A 26,974-nucleotide genomic window follows, 5' to 3' on the forward strand; every position below is an offset into this window, starting at 1 on the left:
TGTCTCTCCAAACGCTATATATAAAATTTATATATTTTCAATTCATTCCAAAAGATTCCCTCAGTGTTATTTTTTAACCTATTAATGAATCGTGTCACATAAACGAGTAGTTAGAAAGAACGGACTCTGTAAGGCGAATCGACATTCCCGTCACTAGTGAGCGCCTGTCACAGATCTGACCCGTGGCAGCGCGTGGCCGCAGAGGGCGGGAGCGCGCGACACCGGAAAAGCTCGCTCGCGCCGGGCGCGCGGTCGTCCTGCCAGCTGCAGGTTATTCAGTGGTTGTAAGTGCTATTTTTAGCACGCGGCTGGGGGTCACGTGACGGGGGAGTGACGTCAGGAATGTTGTTGTTGGTTCTGGAGGAGCTGCAAAGATGGAGGAACGGGAGTCGTGACGGGATTTTTTTTTTTTTAAACAAAAAAAAAAAAACACCACACACAAACCTAATAAAGAAACGGTACCTTTTGTACACCCGTTCCATGGTAACCTGTTTCGCCGCCAGACGCTCAAGATTGGTCTGTGCAGGAGGGAACTGTTGTCAGCGCGATTCAGGTGGGAGAGCGTCCCCCGTTTTTTCTTTTCCTTCTTATTCCTCTTCTTGATGTTTGCTGCACTTCTTTTTCTGTTCATGTGTAGTGAGATAAAATAAATGGGACGTGTCTTATCTGTGAGCACCCGGCTGTGACTTGAAGCGCAGGCTCGCCGCCGTATAGCGCACCAGATTGAGGGGTGGGTTGCTGAGGTGTGATGTTTGGGATGGGCAAAGGGTCTCTGCTGTCGACGCCGCCACCGTAGCCGCCGCGCCATTCAAAATTGAACTTGATTTGTGCACGCGCCGGGCTCTCCCCGTTTTCCCGCTCTACGGGCGGCGTTTCGCCAGGGTCCGAATGCGGCGGAAAGAAAGGTGCTTTGCGGACGGGCACAGCGGGCACGCTCCGTCTACGAGTCAACATCTCTGCGGTAAAAGTTCCACTTGCTGTAAGTGGACATCTAGAGACTCGCAGGAAGAGGAAAAGTCGAGCGGGCAAGGGGTAGAGCATTAAGGTAATGAAGGTTGTACTTTACGGGGGAGGGGGGTTTGCAGGTTAGGGACAGCGGTAGAGACCTGCAGCGGAGAAGAAGCGCCAAGGTTTTTCATTTCGTGGTCGCGATGTAGCTGTCTTTGATGGGTAAAACGTGACGGGCACGATCTCGCAATATCTGACTGACGAACACTCAGTGGGGATCAGGAGGGTGCAGATGTGGGCGTGTGTGTATGGACGTCCTGGGAGCACGATGGCGCAGTGCTTAGTAATGACCCAGCACTGCCGTACCACTTAAACGCCATAACAGGGAGTCCCCTTCAAGCTAGGCCTGTTTGGGCCCATTGTAAAAATTAAAAGTAAAATTATTGGTTTGCACCAATAAGCCCTTTTACGGCCTTTTTTTTCCCAAAATTTCAGCTCTTTGCCACCAAGCTCCGGATTTAGGCTCCCAGGGTAAAGATGAACAGATTTAGGATTTCTTTTACTCCTAGAGCTTTAAGCATTTTGCATTATTTTACTTGTAGGGTGCTACTGAATTCTAAGCTATTATTTTGTGTAAAGTTACAAGTAATTATTCTTTTTTGGACAAATTGTGATTCTGTGCACATGTGATAACACTGGTTGTCAGTTGTTCTGTCTTGGATTATTTTTGTGTATCATGTTACAGTGCTTTATGTTTTATACTTTCCTGTTACTAATGAATTACCCTCTGGGATAATAAAAGTACACCGGAGGGATGGTGGCAGGATTGGCACTCAAGCCACTGTAGAAAACACCTCACACAGTTCCAGTGTGGTTCTGAGGTGTCACCCGCTGTACTCTGGGTCACAATCCAGGTGGTTTGTCGTGTGGTGGGTGCGGCAACACGCTGTCAGCGGATGCTCCCAACCCTCCTCCCCTCATTTAACTGGCTAGTACTTGGATGCGAGACCATTAGGAAAACGCTTGAGTGTCTTCTGGAAGAGGTGTTGGTGAGGACGCCAGAGCGAGCTTATCCTGTGGTCCGTGTGTTGTTCCCAGTGCAGTTCTTTGGGTGAGACCCAAAACTGAGGTCCTGACTATCTGTGGTCACAAAAAATCCCTTGACATCTTTTGAAAAGAGTAGGGTGTCCCGGCAAAATTGCCCACCACAGCCTGGTTATTCAGCCCCCTAATCATAACCTGTCCCTCATTGGCAAACTCTGTCTCTCATCTGTTCACCATCTGATAGGATGTGGTGAGCATACTGATACAAAAATGGTTGCCATCGCCATATCCAGGTTGATAACTGCACATTGGTGGTGAATGAAGTGGTTCCTCACTGTCTATGTAAAGCATTTTGAGTAGGTTATCAAACCGCTATGTAAATGTAATTATTATAGACACAGAGATTGGACGTCAGCCCAGATATTGTCTGTGTAGAGTTTTCATGTCCTTCTAGTGTTTGCAAAGGTTTTTCTATTGGTGCTTTGTTTTCTGTGTATTTGGATGTCGTAGGATTAATTAATTAATCTTTGCAGGCAGTGTGGCATAGTGGTTAACACTGAGGTGGTAAGTTCATATACTGCTACTGACACTGTGCGACCCTGAGCAAGTCACTTCACCTGTCTGTGCCCCAATTGGGAAAAAAAACATAAGAAATGGAGCCAGTTTTGTCTGAAATGTTGCAAGTTGCTGCATGTTTTCCTTCAAGAGACATTTCTCCACTATTAACAAATTTACTCAATATAATAGGAATACTTTGTTGCCTTGATTTTAATTGACTTCCATTTTAATTGTTTCTTTCCTTCTTTACTGAGGAGCCAAACAATAATGACGTGCAAAGCAAGCTAAAATTAGATCTTATTTGCACCTGTGTCTTACATAAAAAATTCTCTTAATAAAATATGTGAAAAGAAAAAAGCCATAGTATGGGCCATTCCATACTGGTTTTCTCAAGTTCAGTCCTGGTGTGTCACTTTGGCTGCAGGCTTTCATTCTAACCACTTTCACAAGTCAGTGGGTCACTCATATGACTCATCAGTCTAATTCTTTAGGTAGCCTTATTTCCTTTCTTGTTCTGCATACAGAAAAGGGCTCCAGTACGATATTTGCATTTAGAAGAAATTCAGAAATGTATTTTCTTTGTCACAGTTTTAAACACCTAATTTACCTTTGCCATTTTTTATATAAATTCACCTTACTTATGTGGCGTTTGCTCCTTAAATTGTATCCAGATACTGACAATTAGGGATGAGCAGTGCAGAGGACTCTGAATGTTAAAGCAGAGCTGCTTCTTCAATGCTACATTCATTTTTGTGCTGATTAGTAATGAAGGACTTAACTAAGTGTTCCTAAAGTTTACCTAACTACTAACTAAAGACTACCTAACCTCACTTGTTCATCCCAACCACCTTCTGCGTATACTTGGACTTGTACCTTTATTAAATAAAATGCTATTTCCCAGTATCTGCCTTTTTTTACATCGATCTAGAAATTGCAAAATGGATTTGCTAAATGTTTAGGGTAATTTTTCAAGTATTTGTGTGTGTGTAACATTAATTATGTTCTTTTTCTTACTTTTTAAGTTTGTCTTTTTATGTTCAGGACATTTGAGTCAATTAATAAGAAAATGCTTAAAAGTGAATTTGTCTGTATTGCTCATCACTACTCAGCAGGAGTTGGATACAATTTTAAGGGAGTAAATTCCACAGGAAAGGTTAATTAAAAAAAGATATGGTAAAAGACAGTTAACATTTAAATATATGGCAAAATTTGTGAATTTCCCCTTGGGATTAATAAAGTATCCTATCTGTCTGTCTGTCTATTATATAGTGCCTTTCATCTGTCTGTCTGTCTGTCTCTATTATATAGTGCCTTTCACATATCTATCAATCTATCTATCTATAGACTTTTATCTATGCAAGTATACTAGCACATATTCTCCCCGACCCTATTTGGGAATAACTGGGTTAGAAAATGATGACATATTTCTGAAGGCAAAATAAAAGCAGAAAAAGACTAAATACACAATTACATCATTTACAAGTAAGACTAAACTATATTTGAGAAACTGGTTAGAATGAAAACCTGCGGCCACAGTGGTGCCCCAGGACTGAACTAGTCCATACCGTAATTCCGTCTAAATTTCACTTTAGAGATACCACAGGATATCACACATCTGAAGATTTTACAATATTGATTGTACTGTAAAATTATATCCAATCGAAGTACATTAGCTTAAATAATATTTATGTATACAAATAGTGTAAAATGAACAGCAAGTTGATTCAAGTGAACGATCTATATAATATTTAATTTGAAACTAAATGGGTTGGGTCAGTTGAAGTAAACAAGCTGCATAGATAAATGAATGGATTGGAACAAAGTTGGTTTAATGACTTTGTTTATGTCGAATTTTACAGATATTTGTGTTCATTTTATTCTTCTCATTATCCAGCACATGTTCTGGTAGGGCAAACAAGCAGCCAGCTATTTTCACTTACAAATTTTTTGAGAGTGTGAATGTGTGTGACTTCAGAGGGTTGGAGAGAAAAAAAAAAAAAACAAATCTGCAGGGGTTTCCAGGCCACGAGACCACCCAGCCCCCACTGGGCATTCTACCTAACATCAATGATCTCAATCAGTCCTCATGATTTTCAGGCTTCACGTGGAAGAATTAGATGATGATGGTCATGTGGACCTTTGGCCTTGAATCCATCAGTGTAGGGACTGCATGGTGCCCTGATCAGGTGGTGGTGGTGCAGATCGCCACCACAGAAAACTGTAAAAGAACAGCAGAGAAAGTAGGGGTTAGTAGAGCCATGATAAAAATGATAATTCAATGCATATACAGAATATCAGGGTTATTCTAAAATGAAGCTATAAGAAAACCAAATTAAAATAATGGGTTTTTAGCAGTTTTTTAAAAAGAGCTCCACTGTATTAGCCTGACAAATTTCTATTGGTCAGCTATTCCAGATTTTAGGTGCATTACAGCAGAAGGCCGCCTCACCACTTCTTTTAAGTTTAGCTCTTGGAATTATAAGCAGACACTCATTTGAAGGTCCAAGGGTACGATTTGGAGTGTAAGGTGACAGGCATTCTGAAATATAGGATAGAGGAGATTATTATTTAAGGCTTTGCAAACCAAAAGCAGTATTTTTAAAGTCTGAACAAAGCATATTTAGAAAATAATTGTACAACTACAGTATATTAATTAATTAATATGATGCTTTTTGCTTGTTAGTGCATGGGGGCTTTATAAGAATATATTGGAAAAGTTTTAATAGAGCAGTATTAATCCTAAGAACAATTCTTGGTTTGGGTAGCACTCATGTGGGGCTTTCTTGTTCTCTGTGGTTTCATGTTGGTTCTTCTGCTGGTAGTTTAGCTTTTTCACCACACATCAAAGATGTCCAAATTGGCATTGTATGAGTAGGTGCCGATGTGTGAAGCCCTTCAGTTAACACGCTGCCCTTTGCATTCATTTTTCAATTGTACCCTCTGCTGCTGGGGTGAACTACATTTTATACAACCTTAAACTGGGGTAAGAGGCTTTGATGATGGATGAATGAATACTAATATTATAATTCTCTAATATAAAGTTCTCAGAATTATATTTTCCAAAGACAGAAGTATTTTAAGTAAAGATTATTTTTCAGTAATTATATACGAATTAGGTGAAGTTGTTTTTCCCTGGCGAATCAATCAGTAAATTAATCAGACTTTGTTTTATTGATCACCATTTAATATAATGCTCCTTCCCAAGGTGTTTTTCAGTATAAATATTTTTAAGGTGCAATATCAGCCTGAAAAAAATGATGCTTTTTATAGAACTTAATATGCAATACCAAGGGCTGGAATTTTTAAAACATGATTTTCAAAACAAAGCTTTATAACAGCATGTGTGCCCTGTCTTATGTGTATTGGACTATGAGTATGGGAGCACTATAAATATTAAACTTGCATATTTGCAAATAATAGAGGTAAAACATACACTGATCTGAGTATAGTGCAGAGTAATGCTGAAACGATTAATAAAAAATAATTGTTGTCAGATATCTATCTATCTACAGTTGTCAAATTTTTGTTTACACTTTTAAAGGGGCCTCAAATCTCCAATGAGTTAATGACTTAACCACCTCTTGCATTTCAACCTCTCTACACTCGTCTGTCTCCAGGATCACCCCAGGGAGTGACAAAGTGTAATGAGGCTGAAACGGAGGAAGCCTGTCCCAGCAGCTATGAAAGAGGAGGTGCAAAGGAGAGGATTTTTACCCTTTGTGAATTCTATTGCCAGAGACATTGTCAAAACTGTGGAACTGCATAACGTTTAATGAAATTTGCACCAATACTTATTAAAAGGAAAAAAAGTAGGTAGAATACCTTGTAAAAATAAAAATAATAATCGTCTAGGGGACAATAAAGATAAAGTACAATAAAAGCTACAAGCATAAAACTAAATAGTAATAATATCAAAATCGGGTTAAGCGTGAGTTCCAAGACAGTGTGTGTTTTGGTTTTGCCGATAGGAGCTTAGATTGGGAAAGGAGGAGAGTCGTCTGTATTTCAAGTGGTGTTGCCTTCTATTGCTGCAGTTCAACTTGCACAGAGAGGGCAGTAATAGCAGCTTTAGAAGTATGGTCGTCTGTATCCAATATGAAATGTGCATAGACTGTATCTTTTATTTTACTCTCACCTTGCAGGCCTTTTAACCATAAGCACTGGCACTGGCCGCTTTGCAGTATAGCGTAGTTGTCGAATTTTCTCCCAATGGCAGCCACAGAGTAGGGTACAGGTATCAGATAATTTTAGGACTTTTATTTTTTTGCAGTTTTGGATGTTGTCTAAAATTTTAAAAATGTGTGTTTGGTCTGGGAAAGGAATTGTAGTAATACATAAACATCATAATGCTGTTTTCTGTAATATGTCATTTTCTTGTTTTCCCTGTGACATCACAGCAGTTAAGTACCTAGGGGGTGGAGGGGGAAAAGGAGAGCAACCTTTGCTCTGTTCTCCAATAAGAAGTCCACTCCCATATTTGACCACATACTTGCGGCCAACTATGTAGAAACATATTACCTGATGTAACTGGGAAATGCCAAATAATTAATCATCGTTGATGATCTGCAATAAGTGGAATGCAAGAGAATTCCTTGCAAGAATAATAATTTTAGTGGTCTTCTTGTATTATTTTCCTTCATGTAAATTTATTTTTACCCTTTATTTTTAATGGTTTGATTTTGAATGCAAACTTTTAAATTTGTGTTTTGACATTTCATGCAGTAGAAAATTTAAATTTTGACTTTCAGAACAGTGTTCTTGAGAATTCTAGGAGTAGGCTGTAACTGTCTCCTAAAAGTGATTGCATGATTTTATGTAACATTGCATTACGGGGCACGCTGGTCCTCATTCATACCAGTCCAATTTGGAGCTGCTTGTGGTCTAGCAGAGGAAGGCTTAATACTCTTAAGAGAACCCCTGCTTGCTAACATGGCGCAAATGTGAAAACTCCATGTGGACCAGGACCGAACAAGGATTCAAACACAGTTTCCTGGTTCTGTGCGATTTCAGCTCTAGCAAATATCCCTCCATACTACCCCTACATACATCTAACATAGTTTATGTAATAGTGTTGTACTTAGGTGAATGCTTCATCAGAAGGTGCTTTTAAAGACCAAGCAAGCATATGATACTGTAACACTCAAAGTAACTTGTAGATGGCACCATTTAGTCTGTTAACATTGTTTGATTAGCTGGTTGATTAGTTGTTCCTAATTCTCATCCAGTCACAGAATAGCACCAAGATTTTCACTTCAGCTATACGACTCTGTCGTCTGTTCCAGATTCTCATGACACTTTTCAAAAAGTAGCAATAGAAATTGGTAACTTCGCTGCTGCAACAAAATTCGATGCGTCTGAGAAACTGATGCAAGATTGGGGGAGGGAAGAAGATGTAAAAAAAAAACAGGGATATGATTTTATGATCGATTTTTCAGGTTTCAAGACCCGACTTATATGTGAATATATACGGTAGTTACATTTTTGACCAGTCAGAATTCATATTCAAATATCATTAATTCAGAGTTCCTTACAACATATGGCAGATATAATTAATTCATAGTTCCTTACAAGTCATAGTGTTTTCACAAGTAAAAATACAGTTACAGATATGAAATTCAAATTCCAACCCAACATTCTAAATCCTGCTTAATCATGTAGAAATTAGATATTAAATGTGCCATAGTTGGAACAGTTAAATTGCCTTTGAGCATTGCTGATGTTTACTTGATGCTGTGGCACTGCTCGCCACACCATTGAAGCGATAATAGTTTGTTTTTGGGTTGGCTTTATTCCTGTGTTATGGCACAAAATTCATTACGTTAAAGTTTTAACATTAGAATCCCCGAAGCTTGCGAAAATGTTTATAGTGCCGAGCCACATTCGTCTTACTCACACCTCCTCATCTCTGCGTTAATTACACCCTGATATCACCTTTGTTTGCAAATATGTCAATCAACCGCAGGCACTGCCTGCTATCCCATTCCCCACAGAGGCAGCTGAAGTCAGACACAAACTTCTCACAGATGAAGTCTATTCATCTGGGAGTGAGGTGATTTGAATTGTATAGGAAAATAATATATCGTTATTTGAAACACACATGAAATGTATGCATTTCATGTCCTCAACGATCTGTGTAAATGTAGGATGACATTTCTTAAGAGGCAAGAAATGCTGAACACATAACTAAAACATAAATTTTTTTCATTCTAGGGGGCTTTGCTCCCTGCTTGCTTCACTCGCCAACACCCCACCTCTCTGACCAGCGCTATGCGCCAGCCACTTTACGTCTCTGCCGCTCAGATATGTGGATTTCACTTTCATCAAACAACAAATCTTTTAATTCTCACGGATACACCACTTCATTTGGAAAAAACACTACTTTTCCCTGATGGCACCACAAATTAGACGATCTACAAGTCTCCAACTTAATGTTTAAATCTGAGCAATATATTTGATCTCTTTTCGCTGTTCTGTTATTTCACCAAGTAATAATTTCCGTTTGTTTGCACTAATGCGATCTTTACTATCATTTTTTTTTGAGACTTTCGAATTTTAGTACTTTCATTATCTCCAACCTGCTCTGCACGTGTATCGAGCCAATATTTTTGAAATCTTTACGACATTCTACTTTGTCATCTACTCTTTGTCTTTTATTTCTGGCCAGGGGTGTGGTTAAATCATTTAGCACAAAGTCTCACGGGACGTGATAGTATCACTCTGAAAAATGCACGTCTCGTCCCAGGATTTTTTTTATTATAATAGAGAGATATTATAGTAATAATGACTTAATGTTGAAGTGTATAATACAGTGGTGTGAAAAACTATTTGCCCCCTTCCTGATTTCTTATTCTTTTGCATGTTTGTCACACAAAATGTTTCTGATCATCAAACACATTTAACCATTAGTCAAATATAACAAAAGTAAACACAAAATGCAGTTTGTAAATGGTGGTTTTTATTATTTAGGGAGAAAAAAAATTCCAAACCTACATGGCCCTGTGTGAAAAAGTAATTGCCCCCTGAACCTAATAACTGGTTGGGCCACCCTTAGCAGCAATAACTGCAATCAAGTGTTTGCGATAACTTGCAATGAGTCTATTACAGCGCTCTGGAGGAATTTTGGCCCACTCATCTTTGCAAAATTGTTGTAATTCAGCTTTATTTGAGGGTTTTCTAGCATGAACCGCCTTTTTAAGGTCATGCCATAGCATCTCAATTGGATTCAGGTCAGGACTTTGACTAGGCCACTCCAAAGTCAGCTTGAGTTGACGAACAGATGGCCGGACATTCTCCTTCAGGATTTTTTGGTAGACAGTAGAATTCATGGTTCCATCTATCACAGCAAGCCTTCCAGGTCCTGAAGCAGCAAAACAACCCCAGACCATCACACTACCATCACCATATTTTACTGTTGGTATGATGTTCTTTTTCTGAAATGCTGTGTTCCTTTTACGCCAGATGTAACGGGACATTTGCCTTCCAAAAAGTTCAACTTTTGTCTCATCAGTCCACAAGGTATTTTCCCAAAAGTCTTGGCAATCATTGAGATGTTTCTTAGCAAAATTGAGACGAGCCCTAATGTTCTTTTTGCTTAACAGTGGTTTGCGTCTTGGAAATCTGCCATGCAGGCCGTTTTTGCCCAGTCTCTTTCTTATGGTGGAGTCGTGAACACTGACCTTAATTGAGGCAAGTGAGGCCTGCAGTTCTTTAGACGTTGTCCTGGGGTCTTTTGTGACCTCTCGGATGAGTCGTCTCTGCGCTCTTGGGGTAATTTTGGTCGGCCGGCCACTCCTGGGAAGGTTCACCACTGTTCCATGTTTTTGCCATTTGTGGATAATGGCTCTCACTGTGGTTCGCTGGAGTCCCAAAGCTTTAGAAATGGCTTTATAACCTTTACCAGACTGATAGATCTCAATTACTTAAATTCTCATTTGTTCCTGAATTTCCTTGGATCTTGGCATGATGTCTAGCTTTTGAGGTGCTTTTGGTCTACTTCTCTGTGTCAGGCAGCTCCTATTTAAGTGATTTCTTGATTGAAACAGGTGTGGCAGTAATCAGGCCTGGGGGTGGCTACGGAAATTGAACTCAGGTGTGATACACCACAGTTAGGTTATTTTTTAACAAGGGGGCAATTACTTAATCACACAGGGCCATGTAGGTTTGGATTTTTTTTCTCCCTAAATAATAAAAACCATCATTTAAAAACTGCATTTTGTGTTTACTTGTGTTATATTTGACTAATGGTTAAATGTGTTTGATGATCAGAAACATTTTGTGTGACAAACATGCAAAAGAATAAGAAATCAGGAAGGGGGCAAATAGTTTTTCACACCACTGTATGTGAAGACTGAAGTCCAAATATCAGATAAAACTTTCACAAAAGTTATAACAAAACAAGTGCGCTTTTATTCAAGAACTAGACATTAAGCCCGTTACAATAACGGGTGCTAGAACAGTAGTGCATAAACATTAGTAGGAACAGTCTATATTAAATGGCAAGGACCTTGACCTCATTCTGTTTCTTGTCTTAATTTTTTTTTTTGTCAAAAATATTTTTGCAAGAAGCCTTAAGTAAAATAATAATAAAAATACAATAGAAACGTATATGACAATACAGTAAGTATAATTAATATTACATTTATCCTCTCCTCTGTGGCTGTTGATTGATAAGTTGTTTCTGTTTGAACATCTCCTATCCTGCCTCTTTATTTTAGCTTGCTGTGGCGTCTCTCCGGCAAGTACTGTGCAGTTTGCAGTTCCCCAACAAGTATTTTAATCTGTGCTGGCGTGCAGCTGATTATTGTATGTGTGGCGTCTCCCCAGCAATGGATTTTATGTGCGCGAAAATAAATCTACTTTTAAAAGTCATCCTATTGTAATATCATGAAAATTCGTATATTTAGGAAAACCCCTTCAACGACTGACACTTTACACTTTACCAGGCCAAGCTTCTTAATCGCAAATCTGACATCCTCAGAGTGAACACTTGCACAACAACAAAAACTAATCCCACCTCTTTGGGGAAGCTGGTCTCCGCGTCTCAGTACCCGATTGGATTTTTCGTGCCTTATGTTTTAGGTGTTACCTCATTTACCGAAATCCGATTGGATCGGCTGCGCGATATTTTATAGGTCCCGCCCACTCTGTCTTGTGTGACGCGTTATTTATACACAGACACATCAGTCAGGCAGGGCCCTGCACATTTATAATGTTCCTTGTTCCTTGTATTACCCATTGATGGCAGGCGCTTATAGCATGTCCGCGATCTTTTCGGATTCACTTTTACGGAGAACTGCTATAGCGCTGGGAGACTGCGATTGCTTTGGGACGCTCTTCAGCGTGTCATCCCGTTGGGTGCAATCCCACAAGAGTTTAGAAACTCACTCACACCAGCCATGATTCTTTTCAAAGGTAAAGTGCAAGTTAATTTGTTTTATGTATTTTTACTTTATATTTTGTTTTAATCATTTTTATATGAATAGTTTTGGGTTGTGGAACAAATCATCTGAGTTTCCATTATTTCTTATGGGGAAATTCACTTTGATATACGAGTGCTTTGGAGTACGAGCACGTTTCCGGAACGAATTATGCTCGCAAACCGAGGTTCCACTGTATTGCAAAAATGCAATGCTTTGAGAAATGAAATGTCAAGTTTTAGCAGCCCTGCTCACAGCATCTCTGTGATTATGTGCTTCTGCTACCATATTACATCGCATATCATTTGTGAGGTTTGCCTTGCACTTCAGCTATGAGCTGAGTAATATGGAAGTTATGGAAGCTACAATTTATTTTGGAATGAACATAGGGAAGAAATAAGTTGATCCATAACTAATCAGCCCATCTTTATACTGTATACAGGTTGGAGGGTTACCTGCAACTTTTTTTGTTTTATATGAGTGCATAGCATCTTGGAATACAATATTATAAAAAAAAAAAAAAAAAAAAGATTTTTTTTTAAGGATTAGGTTATGTTGATATTACGTTTTTAACGCACTGGTGAGGCCTCATCTGGAGTACTGTGTGCAGTTTTGGTCTGCAGGCTACGAAAAGGACATAGCAGCATTAGAAAAGGAGGCAGTGCGAGAAATCACGGTGAGAAAACTTCCGTTTCGCCGTGTTGCAAGTTAAGAGAAGAAATATGTTGAAGATAAAAATTCTTTGCATTCCAATGGTGTTGTGAAGGTGCAGAAAAAGATGGCAACAGCGACATAGAAGATGGCGTGTATCACGTCATTAGGATGGTGAATAGGCAAGATTGTATTGCCAATGTAAGAAATGGACGAAGAAAAGCATCATGAATACTATTGTTTGTCAGCATTTTAAGTTTGATGATTTACTTCACTGCATCAAACCATCTGTTTAACACCAAAGCATGCACATTGATCCTGTTGGAGCCGTAAAGCTTCTTGCTGTCACACTGTGTTTTCTTGCAATGGCCAAAACCCTGCTTCTTTTCTTGGACATTTTCTTGCTTTGCACAGATATATCTGTCTCGAATTTTCTTCCATTTTTGTCTTGCACATTTCCACATCCACTTTCAAAGAGCTGGCGATTTGATTCCAGCCATTCTGACAGGCATGTCTGTCACTGTGGAGATGTTGATAATAAACCGTGACGATGACATCGCGTACCAAAGCTTGAACAAACATGCCACCCACATTTTTGCTGGTACTGCCACTCCCACACACGTCCGTTAATTTCTGCCGGCGTGCTGAAAGGACGCCTCAAAAGAGCACTGGGAATGCATGGCAGCCATTATGTGTGCACGCAAGCATTCTGAGCGTCCGGTGTAAACCCGGCCTAACATATATCCTTTGCAAAAGGAAAGTTTAATTTTAGTTGCAACATGCGATTTGCAGCAACACTTTAAAGCTGATTTTGTAACAATATTTTTAACGTTGTATTTGTGCACGAGATGCTTTGTCGGGTATCCGACGTTTGATGTGGTATGATTGTTTGCATTTGTACATTCAGAAATTATTACCTGAGTAATAGCATGTAATGACATTGGGGTCTGAATTCCCACCAGTTATTTTTGGATTATCTGTAAGAAGTCTGTTTTATTTTCAAAGTATCTCACATAAGTAATGACTTGCTTTGCCTTACGCTCATCCAGAGAAAGAACTCTCGTCAGCATAGTGGCAATTGAAAAATGCATCTGAGTCACTCTCTTGGTATTTAATTGTGTGCTCTTGGACCTTATCCGAAGCATCTTTTTACTTTGATTCCAGTGGTGTGTCTCTTTGGATAAGTCTTTGTCAACTTGACACACTTAGATTGTGCTCCTCTCTTCACTGTGGAATCTCAGTTCCATTTTGAGTTGGTAACAACCCTCTTTAGTAACTTCATTTTAGTTTTAATTCAGTTGGAATTCTGTTCATTTTAGTTTAATTTAGCTGGTCACGTGCTTGGATTTGTTGCCCAATGAAAATGTTAAATTCTTCCTTAACTTTAGGATTGTCTTAGAAAGAGAAGAAGAAATTAACATCAGATTATTTTGATATTTGGAGCTCTTAATTTTTGGTTTTTATCCTGACCCTATCTAAACAACTTCACAAAAGTCTCTTGCTGCAACACCACAGTTGACATTACACTCTGTGTTCTTTGGTTGATGAACATTTCTGGATTGGTCCCAAGCAGATCTTTTGGAATAAAGACCAAGTGTTCCCCATTGAACCAATCAGGCCATAAAAGATTTATGTTTTGGTACATGGAATTGGTGTCCTATTAAAATGTTTATGTGCTTAGATGTCTGTAGGTTATTTTTTTATTTTTTGAGAAATGGCTTTCATCTTGCCCTCCTGCTACAGAACTGAGACTTTTTTTTTTTTTTCTTTATTTCTCCTTATACAATTTCTTGTATCAGGAATTTGTTAGTTTTCGCATACCCCTTGGGGTCAGAGCGCAGGGTCAGCCATTGTACAGCGCCCCTGGAGCAATTACAGGTTAAGGGTCTTGCTCAAGGGCCTAGCAGAGTAGGATCTCATTTTTTGGCAGTGATGGATAGATAGATAGATACTTTATTAATCCCAAGGGTAAATTCACATTCGGGGATTCGAACCGGCAACCTTCTGGATACCAGCACAGATCCTTAACCTCAGAGCCACCACTCCGCCACTTATGGGGAATATGCAAAATAATTGTAATATGCAGGGAATGGCTAGTTGCTTTCATAAACTCCTACATCTTTTTTTTAATATTGCCTTTAGTCTGCTCGATGAACTTTTCCCTTGCCTGGTCCTTACTTTTTGAAGTGATCTCCTGATCTTTTCAGACACATGGTGGTGCCATATTTCCACTATGCCTTAATTGACTTCACAGGGCTCCACGGTGTGTGTTATGCCTTTGAACTTTTTATATATGCATCTGTTCTTTACATTTCAACAGTAAAATCCTGTAGACCCCTTCTGATCTTTTATGAACCATACTTACCTCTCCACTTTGCAGCCAAGAAGCTTCAGGACAAATACTACAGGACACCTGATTTTGTTTATGGCTAGTTGCAATTACCTCTGTATTTGTCAATTTGCCTTTAAGAATGATCTTGTATATAATTGTTTTTTTAATCTGAATTGAGTTACAACCCCCATTTGAAGTAACTGGTGTGCACATCTTGGTGAGTAATTGATCAGATTTTTTTTTTTTTACATTATTTTCCTTGAAAATGGTCTACACATTTTTAATTGAATGTTGCAGATTACAGTATTTTAAAGATGGAATAAAGGTCTGGCATGACATGCCATGGTTTCAGCTTTCATTCAACAGAATTTTAAATTCTAATAAAGACATGGAGGCTTTTGTTATTGGTCTTTTATTTTAAGTCATTGATGGGCTGAGGATTTGCTTCTAGATTCTTTTCATGAAACATGGTTGGATGCAATATGATGGATGGGAGAGTCTTTTTTTTTTTTTCTAATATGTGAATTGTAAAACCCAGCTGCTTGAAATGGATGAGAAAATACATTCTGCAACACAATGCTGTTTATGCATCTTTTCCATGGAAATTATTTCATTATTCGTATTGTCACTATCCACTCTGACCGTCTCCTCATTGTTATGGCCTCATTGGTAAGCCTCTGTTACAGGCAGGTTTGAAGGTCTAGTCCTTTTGTTTCTTGCATTTTGTGCCTGTTTCCAAAATTACAGATGAAGTCCATGCCCTTTGTGTCTTGGAAACAAAGTTGTTGTTAAGAAAAGAAAACAATATGCTAGCAAAAGCAGGTTTTTCTTAATGGACAAAAACATCTATCGAAATCAATTAGATATGACATGCTAATGTAGGTAATTTGTGCATGCAATAGAAAATTAAAGTGACATTTACATTCTGCCAAGCTTTGAATTAGGGGCATTTTACAGTTGACACAACCCTTACAGTTAGCTTTAAAAGTCCTCTTAACCAAAAAAAAAAAATCTTCTGCACCTGCTTACCTCTCCTGTTAGCCTTCTTTAGAATCTCTGTTGACAGAGGAGTGTCATCAGTAGAGTATCAGCTTCTGTTTATACAGCATGCAACAAACATGTTGCACCTTGAAGTTGTTCTTTTATTTTTTTATTGCTTTGAAAATTATGGGGCTTGCACTTGTTTGCCATCCCTCCTTTATTTTGAAATGTAGTCAGTTGTCTGTGCTGAAGAATTTGAACATTATGATTGATCAGTTTTTGAGTTGCAGACACCACTTCACCTTTTTCTTTTGATTAATTCCATGCTTCCTTTTATTGAATAAACTGCTTTAGTCTCAGCTTTTTTTTTTTTTTCTGGGAATATGATACGATTAAATTCCTTGAATAACTATTCATTTTGTTGTGCATATCTGTTTTTCTGTGTTGCACATACCAGTATTTAATTCATGCTGGCTTTCACTTTTGACAGCACGGTAGACTCATAAGTTGACAGCATCCACCAGTGCTATCTTCTGGTACTATTTATCTGCTTCAAAGACTGCTGATAGTTTTTGTTTAAAGTGTGTGTAGTTATTTTAAATCCTCAATGCATTACATTTTAAGAAAGAGGTTAATAGTGACTGGAACTGGATGACTAAAACTTAGCACAGTTTTATTTAACAGATCTGTCGTATAAATAATTATTGTGACAAAGTCTGTGGCATACATACAAACACTGAAACTATTGTGATTTTTATCATGCACTTGCACTCATTAAATAGCGCATGATGCTACAGTCAGTATATTTGCTTTACATTTATTACTCATTATGCAGTTATGGACAGAGGTGCATGGCGTAATACCATTTGAGATATAGCATAGCATTCTAATAAAGCTTATATTCATTCATTAATTTTCTTATTGCTTATCCTCCCTAGATTGATCACCCGACCATTGCAGGGTGCATCTGCTTATATATAATATTGTGAAAAGTTCAGCCTGGATTCAACCAGACGGACACCAGCAGTTCTTAAAACACACACATTTATTACAGACAAAGTCCCCCAAGACACAAGTCCCGCACACACACATAGTACTTCCAGCACCAAACACTCTTACACAGGCCTTTTAACGTCCGTGGGCCACCTTTCTTCCTGTCACTGGAGCTTCGTCCTCCTCCAGCACCTGATATATATATCCATCCATTATCCAACCCGGTATATCCTAACACAGGATCATGGGTGGTCTGCTGGAGCCAATCCCAGCCAACACAGGGTGCAAGGCAGGAACAAATCCCAGGCAGGGTGCTAGCCCACTGCATATATATGTGTGTGTGTAATATATATATATATATATATATATATATATATATATATATATATATAATATACAGTGGGGCAAAAAAGTATTTAGTCAGCCACCAATTGTACAAGTTCTCCCACTTAAAAAGATGAGAGAGGCCTGTAATTTTCATCATAGGTATACCTCAACTATGAGAGACAAAATGAGAAAAAAAAATCCAGAAAATCACATTGTCTGATTTTTGAAGAATTTATTTGCAAATTATGGTGGAAAAAGTATTTGGTCAATAACAAAAGTTCATCTCAATACTTTGTTATATACCCTTTGTTGGCAATGACAGAGGTCAAACGTTTTCTGTAAGTCTTCACAAGGTTTTCACACACTGTTGCTGGTATTTTGGCCCATTCCTCCATGCAGATCTCCTCTAGAGCAGTGATACTTTGGGGCTGTCGCTGGGCAACACGGACTTTCAACTCCCTCCAAAGATTTTCTATGGAGTTGAGATCTGGAGACTGGCTAGGCCACTCTAGGACCTTGAAATGCCTCTTACGAAGCCACTCCTTCGTTACCCGGGCGGTGTGTTTGGGATCATTGTCATGCTGAAAGACCCAGCCACGTTTCATCTTCAATGCCCTTGCTGATGGAAGGAGGTTTTCACTCAAAATCTGATGATACATGGCCCCATTCATTCTTTCCTTTACACGGATCAGTCGTCCTGGTCCCTTTGCAGAAAAACAGCCCCAAAGCATGATGTTTCCACCCCCATGCTTTACAGTAGGTATGGTGTTCTTTGGATGCAACTCAGCATTCTTTCTCCTCCAAACACGACGAGTCGAGTTTTTACCAAAAAGTTCTATTTTGGTTTCATCTGACCATATGACATTCTCCCAATCCTCTTCTGGATCATCCAAATGCTCTCTAGCAAACTTCAGACGTTCCTGCACATGTACTGGCTTAAGCAGGGGGACATGTCTGGCACTGCAGGATTTGAGTCCCTGGCGGCGTAGTGTGTTACTGATGGTAGCCTTTGTTACTTTGGTCCCAGCTCTCTGCAGGTCATTCACTAGGTCCCCCCGTGTGGTTCTGGGATTTTTGCTCACCATTCTTGTGATCATTTTGACTCCACGGGGTGAGATCTTGCGTGGAGCCCCAGATCGAGGGAGATTATCAGTGGTCTTGTATGTCTTCCATTTTCTAATAATTGCTCCCACAGTTGATTTCTTCACACCAAGCTGCTTACCTATTGCAGATTCAGTCTTCCCAGCCTGGTGCAGGTCTACAATTTTGTTTCTGGTGTCCTTTGACAGCTCTTTGGTCTTGGCCATAGTGGAGTTTGGAGTGTGACTGTTTGAGGTGGTGGACAGGTGTCTTTTATATTGATAACGAGTTCAAACAGGTGCCATTAATACAGGTAACGAGTGGAGGACAGAGGAGCCTCTTACAGAAGAAGTTACAGGTCTGTGAGAGCCAGAAATCTTGCTTGTTTGTAGGTGACCAAATACTTATTTTCCACCATAATTTGCAAATAAATTCTTTAAAATCAGACAATGTGATTTTCTGGATTTTTTTTCTCATTTTGTCTCTCATAATTGAGGTATACCTATGATGAAAATTACAGGCCTCTCTCATCTTTTTAAGTGGGAGAACTTGCACAATTGGTGGCTCACTAAATACTTTTTTGCCCCACTGTGTGTGTGTGTATATGTATATATGTATGTATATATATATATACAGTGGTGTGAAAACTATTTGCCCCCTTCCTGATTTCTTATTCTTTTGCATGTTTGTCACACAAAATGTTTCTGATCATCAAACACATTTAACCATTAGTCAAATATAACACAAGTAAACACAAAATGCAGTTTTTAAATGATGGTTTTTATTATTTAGTGAGAAAAAAAATCCAAACCTACATGGCCCTGTGTGAAAAAGTAATTGCCCCCTTGTTAAAAAATAACCTGACTGTGGTGTATCACACCTGAGTTCAATTTCCGTAGCCACCCCCAGGCCTGATTACTGCCACACCTGTTTCAATCAAGAAATCACTTAAATAGGAGCTGCCTGACAGAGAAGTAGACCAAAAGCACCTCAAAAGCTAGACATCATGCCAAGATCCAAAGAAATTCAGGAACAAATGAGAACAGAAGTAATTGAGATCTATCAGTCTGGTAAAGGTTATAAACCCATTTCTAAAGCTTTGGGACTCCAGCGAACCACAGTGAGAGCCATTATCCACAAATGGCAAAAACATGGAACAATGGTGAACCTTCCCAGGAGTGGCCGGCCGACCAAAATTACCCCAAGAGCGCAGAGACGACTCATCCGAGAGGTCACAAAAGACCCCAGGACAACGTCTAAAGAACTGCAGGCCTCACTTGCCTCAATTAAGGTCAGTGTTCACGACTCCACCATAAGAAAGAGACTGGGCAAAAACGGCCTGCATGGCAGATTTCCAAGACGCAAACCACTATTAAGCAAAAAGAACATTAGGGCTCGTCTCAATTTTGCTAAGAAACATCTCAATGATTGCCAAGACTTTTGGGAAAATACCTTGTGGACTGATGAGTCAAAAGTTGAACTTTTTGGAAGGCAAATGTCCCGTTACATCTGGCGTAAAAGGAACACAGCATTTCAGAAAAAGAACATCATACCAACAGTAAAATATGGTGGTGGTAGTGTGATGGTCTGGGGTTGTTTTGCTGCTTCAGGACCTGGAAGGCTTGCTGTGATAGATGGAACCATGAATTCTACTGTCTACCAAAAAATCCTGAAGGAGAATGTCCGGCCATCTGTTCGTCAACTCAAGCTGAAGCGATCTTGGGTGCTGCAACAGGACAATGACCCAAAACACACCAGCAAATCCACCTCTGAATGGCTGAAGAAAAACAAAATGAAGACTTTGGAGTGGCCTAGTCAAAGTCCTGACCTGAATCCAATTGAGATGCTATGGCATGACCTTAAAAAGGCGGTTCATGCTAGAAAACCCTCAAATAAAGCTGAATTACAACAATTTTGCAAAGATGAGTGGGCCAAAATTCCTCCAGAGCGGTGTAACAGACTCATTGCAAGTTATCACAAACGCTTGATTGCAGTTATTGCTGCTAAGGGTGGCCCAACCAGTTATTAGGTTCAGGGGGCAATTACTTTTTCACACAGGGCCATGTAGGTTTGGATTTTTTTTTCTCCCTAAATAATAAAAACCACCATTTACACACTGTATTTTGTGTTTACTTGTGTTATATTTGACTAATGGTTAAATGTGTTTGATGATCAGAAACATTTTGTGTGACAAACATGCAAAAGAATAAGAAATCAGGAAGGGGGCAAATAGTTTTTCACACCACTGTATATATATATATATATATATATATATATATATATATATATATACACTAGTCATTTAGCCCGTTACAATAACGGGCGCTAGAACAGTAGTGCATAAACATTAGTAGGAACAGTCTATATTAAATGGCAAGGGACTTTGACCTCATTCTTTTTGTTGGTCGTATTTTTCTTTCTTTCAGCCTTTCTTTTGTTGATGTTTACTTGCTGAGCTGACCGTTCTTCGTGGGCTGCCACCATGTATTGTGTGTGTTTAATTTTCTGTGACAGTAATACTGTCTTGTACGTCCGTAATATACCTTTAATTTTCTATGGCGGTAATCTATACAGGCGTGCGCGTCGGTAATATGCCTTTAATCTCCTCTGACAGTAATACTGGCTTGCATGTGGCTGTAATATGAGTCACTGTATTGTGTACCTTTAATTTCCTCTCGCAGTAATACTGGTTTGTATTTCCGTAAAACGCTTGTAACTTTCTCAGACAGTAATATTGCGCATCGCACCGTGCCCCGCGCGTGCGCACAACACCAGAAGACACACACACACGAACACCTGGACGCACACAGGGATTTTATTAAAGAGAATGTGTGTGTATGTGTGTATGTATATACTGTATGTGTGTGTATATGTATATGTATATATATATATATGTATGTATATGTGTGTATATATATATATATATATATATATATATATATATATATATAATAATATAATATAATATAATAATATAGTGGTGTACAGTGATCCCCAGCCTATCACGGAAGTTATGTTCCAGACCCATCAGTGATAGGTGAAAATCCGTGATATAAAAAGACCATATAAATAATTTTTTTTTTTTTTTTTATTATATAGTTTAAGCCTTAAAATACCCCTCCCACACACTTTAAACACATGTAAACTTATTAAAACACACTTTGTAAACACATATGATATGAGGATGTCGGGCTAAGGATATGAGTAACATCTCTCTGTTATAAAAAAAAAAAAAATCTTGGCAGGGAGACCAGGGAGATGAGGCTTGATCTTCTCAGAAGACAATTTGACATCCCGCGAAAGACATTTTAACGGTCATGCAAGACAAAGCAGTGAGACAGAAGGACAGCTGCTGTACAGGCTTTTAAATGATTGACGCGCAGCGCGACAAGCAGAACAGACATTCTTGGCAGAAGCAGCGCAAAGCCAGTAGCTGATCTGTCCACTTCTGCTTAGCGTACGTTCAGCTCTCCCCCTTCACAACGCGAGCGGGAGAGACGCGAAGTGGCAGGAGCGTAGTGCGCCTCCGGGGGGGTTGAGCGAAGCAATCGAGACCAGATCATCACGCAAGACTAGACATTGCAACCTTAGGAAGCAAACCCCGTGAGACGGTGGCCTTTGCACGTCACGCCCAAGTTACAAACAATTTAAAACAAGTTCACTGACATCTAACCTAGCAGTTGTTGGAATGCTTTTGGCAGACAAACTTCAGGTGCTCCCAGCTCTTAAAACAACGACAAGCAGAACACACATCTTGCCAGCAGCAGCTGCAGCAAGCCAGCGTGTGTTTAGCCCTCACACACAACTCCTCCTCCTCCTCCTCCTTCAGAACACTAGCGGCAGAGACACGAAGTGGCAAAAGGGCAGCTGCTATACAGGCTTTTAAGTGATTGATTGCACAGAGCGCGACAAGCACAACACACAGCTGGCCAGCAGCAAGACACCAGCTGAACCGATTGAATCTCTTTAGCGTGCGTTCAGACCCCACCCTTCACAATGCGAGCAGCATTATAAGTCCCGCGAGAAAGAGATTTAACCACGCCCGGGGCAGGAAATAAAGGACAAATATTGTTTTTACAAAAGTTTTAAAGTAAAAATGAAAATAATGCATATGTAACAATTCCCATGAAAATAACAATCTCTTTAAATTGTTTATCCGGTAAACCAAACCTGGGGGTGGGTGAGCGAAGCGAGCAGGGGGTGGAGCCCCTAGTAGTAATAATAATAATATTAATAAATCCGCAATGTAGCGGGGGATCACTATACTGACGTGTTGATTTAAAATATTAAAAAACATTCTAATGAAAATATGCCTTCTTGACAATTCTCTCTGAGGCCAGCTTCCGCTAGCATCTTGAATGGGATGCAAGTTTGGTTTCCACAGACATCCTCACAAGCTTTGCATTATGGACAGCAATAGAACTCCCATTCCCTGTGGATTGAACATCTTGTAAGCTACTTCCATGTGTGCAGCCTCAGGCTGGGCTCTGTCCCACCATCATGGTGCTGCATGTAAGTGCCACACGGTTACAGCTTTCCCCTTCTGATATCAAAATTACTCATCAGTTTTATAAGTTGTGATTACTTCCTGTAATTACATTTGTTATAAATTTGGTTTGAATATTAGGCTTTTTTTATTACTGATTTGCATTGATAATGGCATACAGTACAGTACAGCCCTGTCTGGTACAGCATTCAAATGTTACTATAAGTAATCATTGGGCTTAGAGAAAGTAACACAATCCACACACACATATTAAGTTCAAACCCCAGTTTGTGTAGTACATTTGTGGTATCCCCATTCTGCTATGTTAAATGCTTTCTATGCATGCAGAGACAGCAAAAGTTCTGGAAAATCAAAATACTGAGGGGATGTGAAGTACATCAATCAATCGGCAAAGGTGTAACAATAGCCGTCTACCTTTAACAAATCCCAATTGATCCTGCGATGTCTGATTCTGTTTTCTAAAACGGTTGTCAATACCTTGACATCATTATTCAGCATTGTTTTTACTTTCTTCACTTGTGAGATAGGGAGGAACTATTGTTGTCATGGAAAAAAATATACTTCAATATTTAAAAAATATATATCTTTTGATATCTCTGGAACATTTTTTTGGCATTTTTGGAATGATGAGTGTCAGTTGTAGCATTTTGTGGACATTGTAATTTGAAAATAAATTGACAGATTCTTATGCCATTTTGCTGAAAACTTGCTTTTCCTATTTTTAAGAGTAAATTAGGTTTTGGCTGAATTTGGAGAAAGGTTTTTAAAGTTGATAAGTCCAAAGTCTGAGCCTTGAGTCTTTAAAGTTCAAATTTTAAGAGCACTTAAACCCTAATTCCAAAGAAACATTATTTATTTAAATATTTTATGGCTTTATTATATTACCACAATTTGTGTTTGTTTAATGCAGGTACTTTATTCTTTTTTTTTCTTTCCTACTTAAACTTTTAAACAAGTTACCTTCCTTTCATGAGCATAGTGTGTAGCCCCAAGGACGTCCCAGCTAAATTTTGATTTGATATACTTTATTAATCTCCAAGGGGAAATTGTCTTTTTGTAAGACCTTTGGGGCTTGCAGCACAAGGTCAACCATGAAGACTGAATAGATCATTTATGTTAGGTAGAATGCCTAGTGAGGGCTGGGGGGGGGGGGTCTCATGGCCTTGGAACCCCTGCAGATTTTTTTTTTTTTTTTTCTCTAGCCAGATGGAGTTTTTTTTTTTTTTTCTGTCCTCCCTGGCCATAGAACCTTACTTTATTCTTTGTTAATTAGCATTGCCAAATGTTTCTTTCTTCATCTTGTAAAGCACTTTGAGCTACATACATTTGTATGAAAACTTGCTATAGAAATAAATGTTGTTGTTGCACCGTGCCACTGGAGCAATTTTCAGGTTAAGGGTCCTTGTCAGGGGCCCAGCAGAGTAAGATCCTTTCTGCCAGTGCTAAACTTTCAGATACCAGTGCAAATCCCCAGCATCAGAGCTACCCTCTCAGCCATGATGGAAGGTGTGGCTTTGTATTAATACAAGAGGTAATACAGAGTTCACACGGTTACAGATAAATAGATTCATTAATTATCCAAATATAGGCCAAGAAGATATAAGCCCAAGTTTCATATTTTTAGGCAAATAATATGAATTATGTATTTAAGTTAGATAGAAATGTATTTGTTTTTGGGGAATATTTGTTTTTTTACAGAAGCTCTTTAAATGCATAAATTCATAGTGTGGGTGTGTGTATTTATTTATTTATTTATGGTCACAACTTGCACCAGAATGACTAAAAAGGACGAAAATTTAAAAAGTAAGAACAATTCTGACTTGGCAGTCACAGTCCAGTGAGGCATTATGCAAGCTTATTGCAGTTGGTATAAACGAACCCCCATAACGTTTCTTGACACATTTCTGCTGACTGATTTGTTGGTTGAAAGTCCTCAGTGTTAGTGTGTTAGGGAGAGGATGTGTAGCATCGTTCATAATAGGTTTGCCTTTAAAGTGGACCTAGAATATGAGAAATAAACCTCGTTGGTATTATATTGTGATATATTTTGACAGATTCCCATTGTACACTGTACCCCTATTGCAAATATGGATAAAGTTATCTGCTAGCCACATCAGGTTTTTTTTTTTTTTTTTAAATCCAGAAGCTATTTCGTACTAGACTAAATTTCATTTGTAAAGCTATGTTTTTATACTTTCTTTCAGTAGTGGTATATGTTTTAATACTGAAAGTACATTTTAGTGTACATCTTAAAGACACTATGTAGATGCAGAATTCGTCAGAGTCAAACATAGATGTGTTTATATTTCATTATTTGGAAAACAAAATGGGCCATTAATTCACTTAAAGCCAATTTTACCTTTTTTGTAACTCTTATCCCATCCTTTGTGTAGTGCACGGACTCTGCTTTTTTGAGCCATGTGTCCACGTCATTTGGATAATGCATTTAAAGTAGATTCCTGTATATGCTAAATGGTTTGAGTCTTTTATAAGCTTAAATACCCCCCTATGTTACATCCCATTAAGAAGTACTATATAGTGGTCTTTAAAGACTGTTGTCTTTCTTGCACTTGACTGAAAGTAACATTGGGGAAAATAAAAACTAACAAGTCAGTCATCTGGTACAAATATTAGAATTGTAAATTGTTTGGTGTTGGGTGTGTGTCTTGGGTCTAAGAAGGCTTAGAATTGTTTCTATTGCATTATTTTGTTAAGAGTTGTAACATAATAAAAGGTCAAAAATCACTGGCAAGAAGCAAATATCCCCGACAGCATTTTGAGAATATGATGGTTTTAGCTCTAATACTGCGGTCCCATGCCTTCCCATGCCTTTAGTCATACCTGGTCTTTTAAGGCAGGCATCTTAAAAGCCAAGAAATTTGGTAAATATTATTAAATATAGAATAAGAACCCTGTAAATGTTTATATGGAAATCTGAAGTTATTAATGTCAAATTACAGAAACTCAAAATAGACGTATTTCAATGTTCCTCTTCTTTTTTGGTGAATGTTGATAAACACTGGAAGGTCACGTGGACCACACTGGAGTGTCTGCAAACATAAAAAAGACTCCACAGTATATTCCAAGCTTTATGCGTATGTAGGTAGTTAGTGCATAAATGGTGGGAGTTGGGGTTGTGTTATGTGTTCTCTTGTTTGCTATTGGGATGCCTTTCTGTTTTTTCTGTTCTTGCCCACGTATGCGCTTACTCGCTCCGTACTAAGGTTGATGCAAAGTGTGTTATAAAGTAGCTTGTCACATGCATTTGATTCTGCCTGTTTTTGTTTGTCGTAAGCCATTTCAATTCAATGTGTGAAAAGGAGAATAAAGTAAAAAGCTATTAGAATGACAGAATAAGACCTTTCTACCTGACCCAGTGTATGACAGTTTTTAGTTTACATGCGGGACTCTCAAATCCCATACGACAAATGCCAAGAAGCAAGCGAAGGTATGCTTACAAATACTCCTCATTCATCTGCAGAGGAAATCTACAAACTCTCATAAATGGCGGTACACTCCTGCACATCACTAAAACACATATAAAACAGTTTTGTTGCGTTAAACTAAATCATGAAAGTGTAGATACAAATTAACCCCTATAAAAGAAAACTAAAGTACTGAAACAGTACAAAGCACTCGTCTTATTGTAGGAAAGCTGTGACTGTGTTGCCGCTCCGGTAGGAACAAAAAGAAACGAAACGTAAGAGCACAGACTCTTTGGTTTTAAAAGCAATGTTTTGAAATCTTGCATAATTTTCTTTTATGAGAACTAAAATGTTGAACAACTTATTCCTCTGTATGCCGCCAGCCTATCAACGCACCTGTAAGCAGAAAAAGCAGCCCAGCTATAACACCATCAATGATTATAATGGATAAAGCAACAAGAGCACACTGACATTGTCAGCTGTTATAAAAGATGATAAAGATTGCTCATTGTGCTCGCCATATTTTGTCCTGAATCAAAGAAAGTTCTGACCTCTCTTTTCTTAGTGTGAACACCCATAGTACAGGTGCCACTATCTCAGTCTCACTTAAGTATACTTTCTCTCCGCTTTCTTTGCTCCGAGCTTAAATGTACAGTGTGCATAGAAAAGAATCAGCCCCCTTCAAAATATTCACATTTTCTTTCTTTGCAAC

General features: G+C 38.8%; 1 protein-coding gene across 3 annotated transcripts in view; it reads left to right on the forward strand.

Moving 5' to 3' along the window:
• Nucleotides 1-334: 334 nt before the first annotated feature.
• hdac5 (histone deacetylase 5) overlaps nt 335-26,974 on the forward strand; it is a 216,657-nt gene continuing 190,017 nt past the window's right edge. For 2 of the 3 annotated variants that reach the window (XM_051936382.1, XM_051936385.1), the window contains exon 1: nt 336-553. The gene's annotated coding sequence lies outside the window, so the exon portion shown is untranslated. Of the gene's footprint in view, nt 554-26,974 lie in introns of all 3 variants that reach the window. The other variant, XM_051936384.1, reaches the window with a different exon arrangement.

This window comes from Erpetoichthys calabaricus, chromosome 14, assembly GCF_900747795.2.
Source record: "Erpetoichthys calabaricus chromosome 14, fErpCal1.3, whole genome shotgun sequence".
Lineage (NCBI taxonomy): Eukaryota > Metazoa > Chordata > Cladistia > Polypteriformes > Polypteridae > Erpetoichthys > Erpetoichthys calabaricus.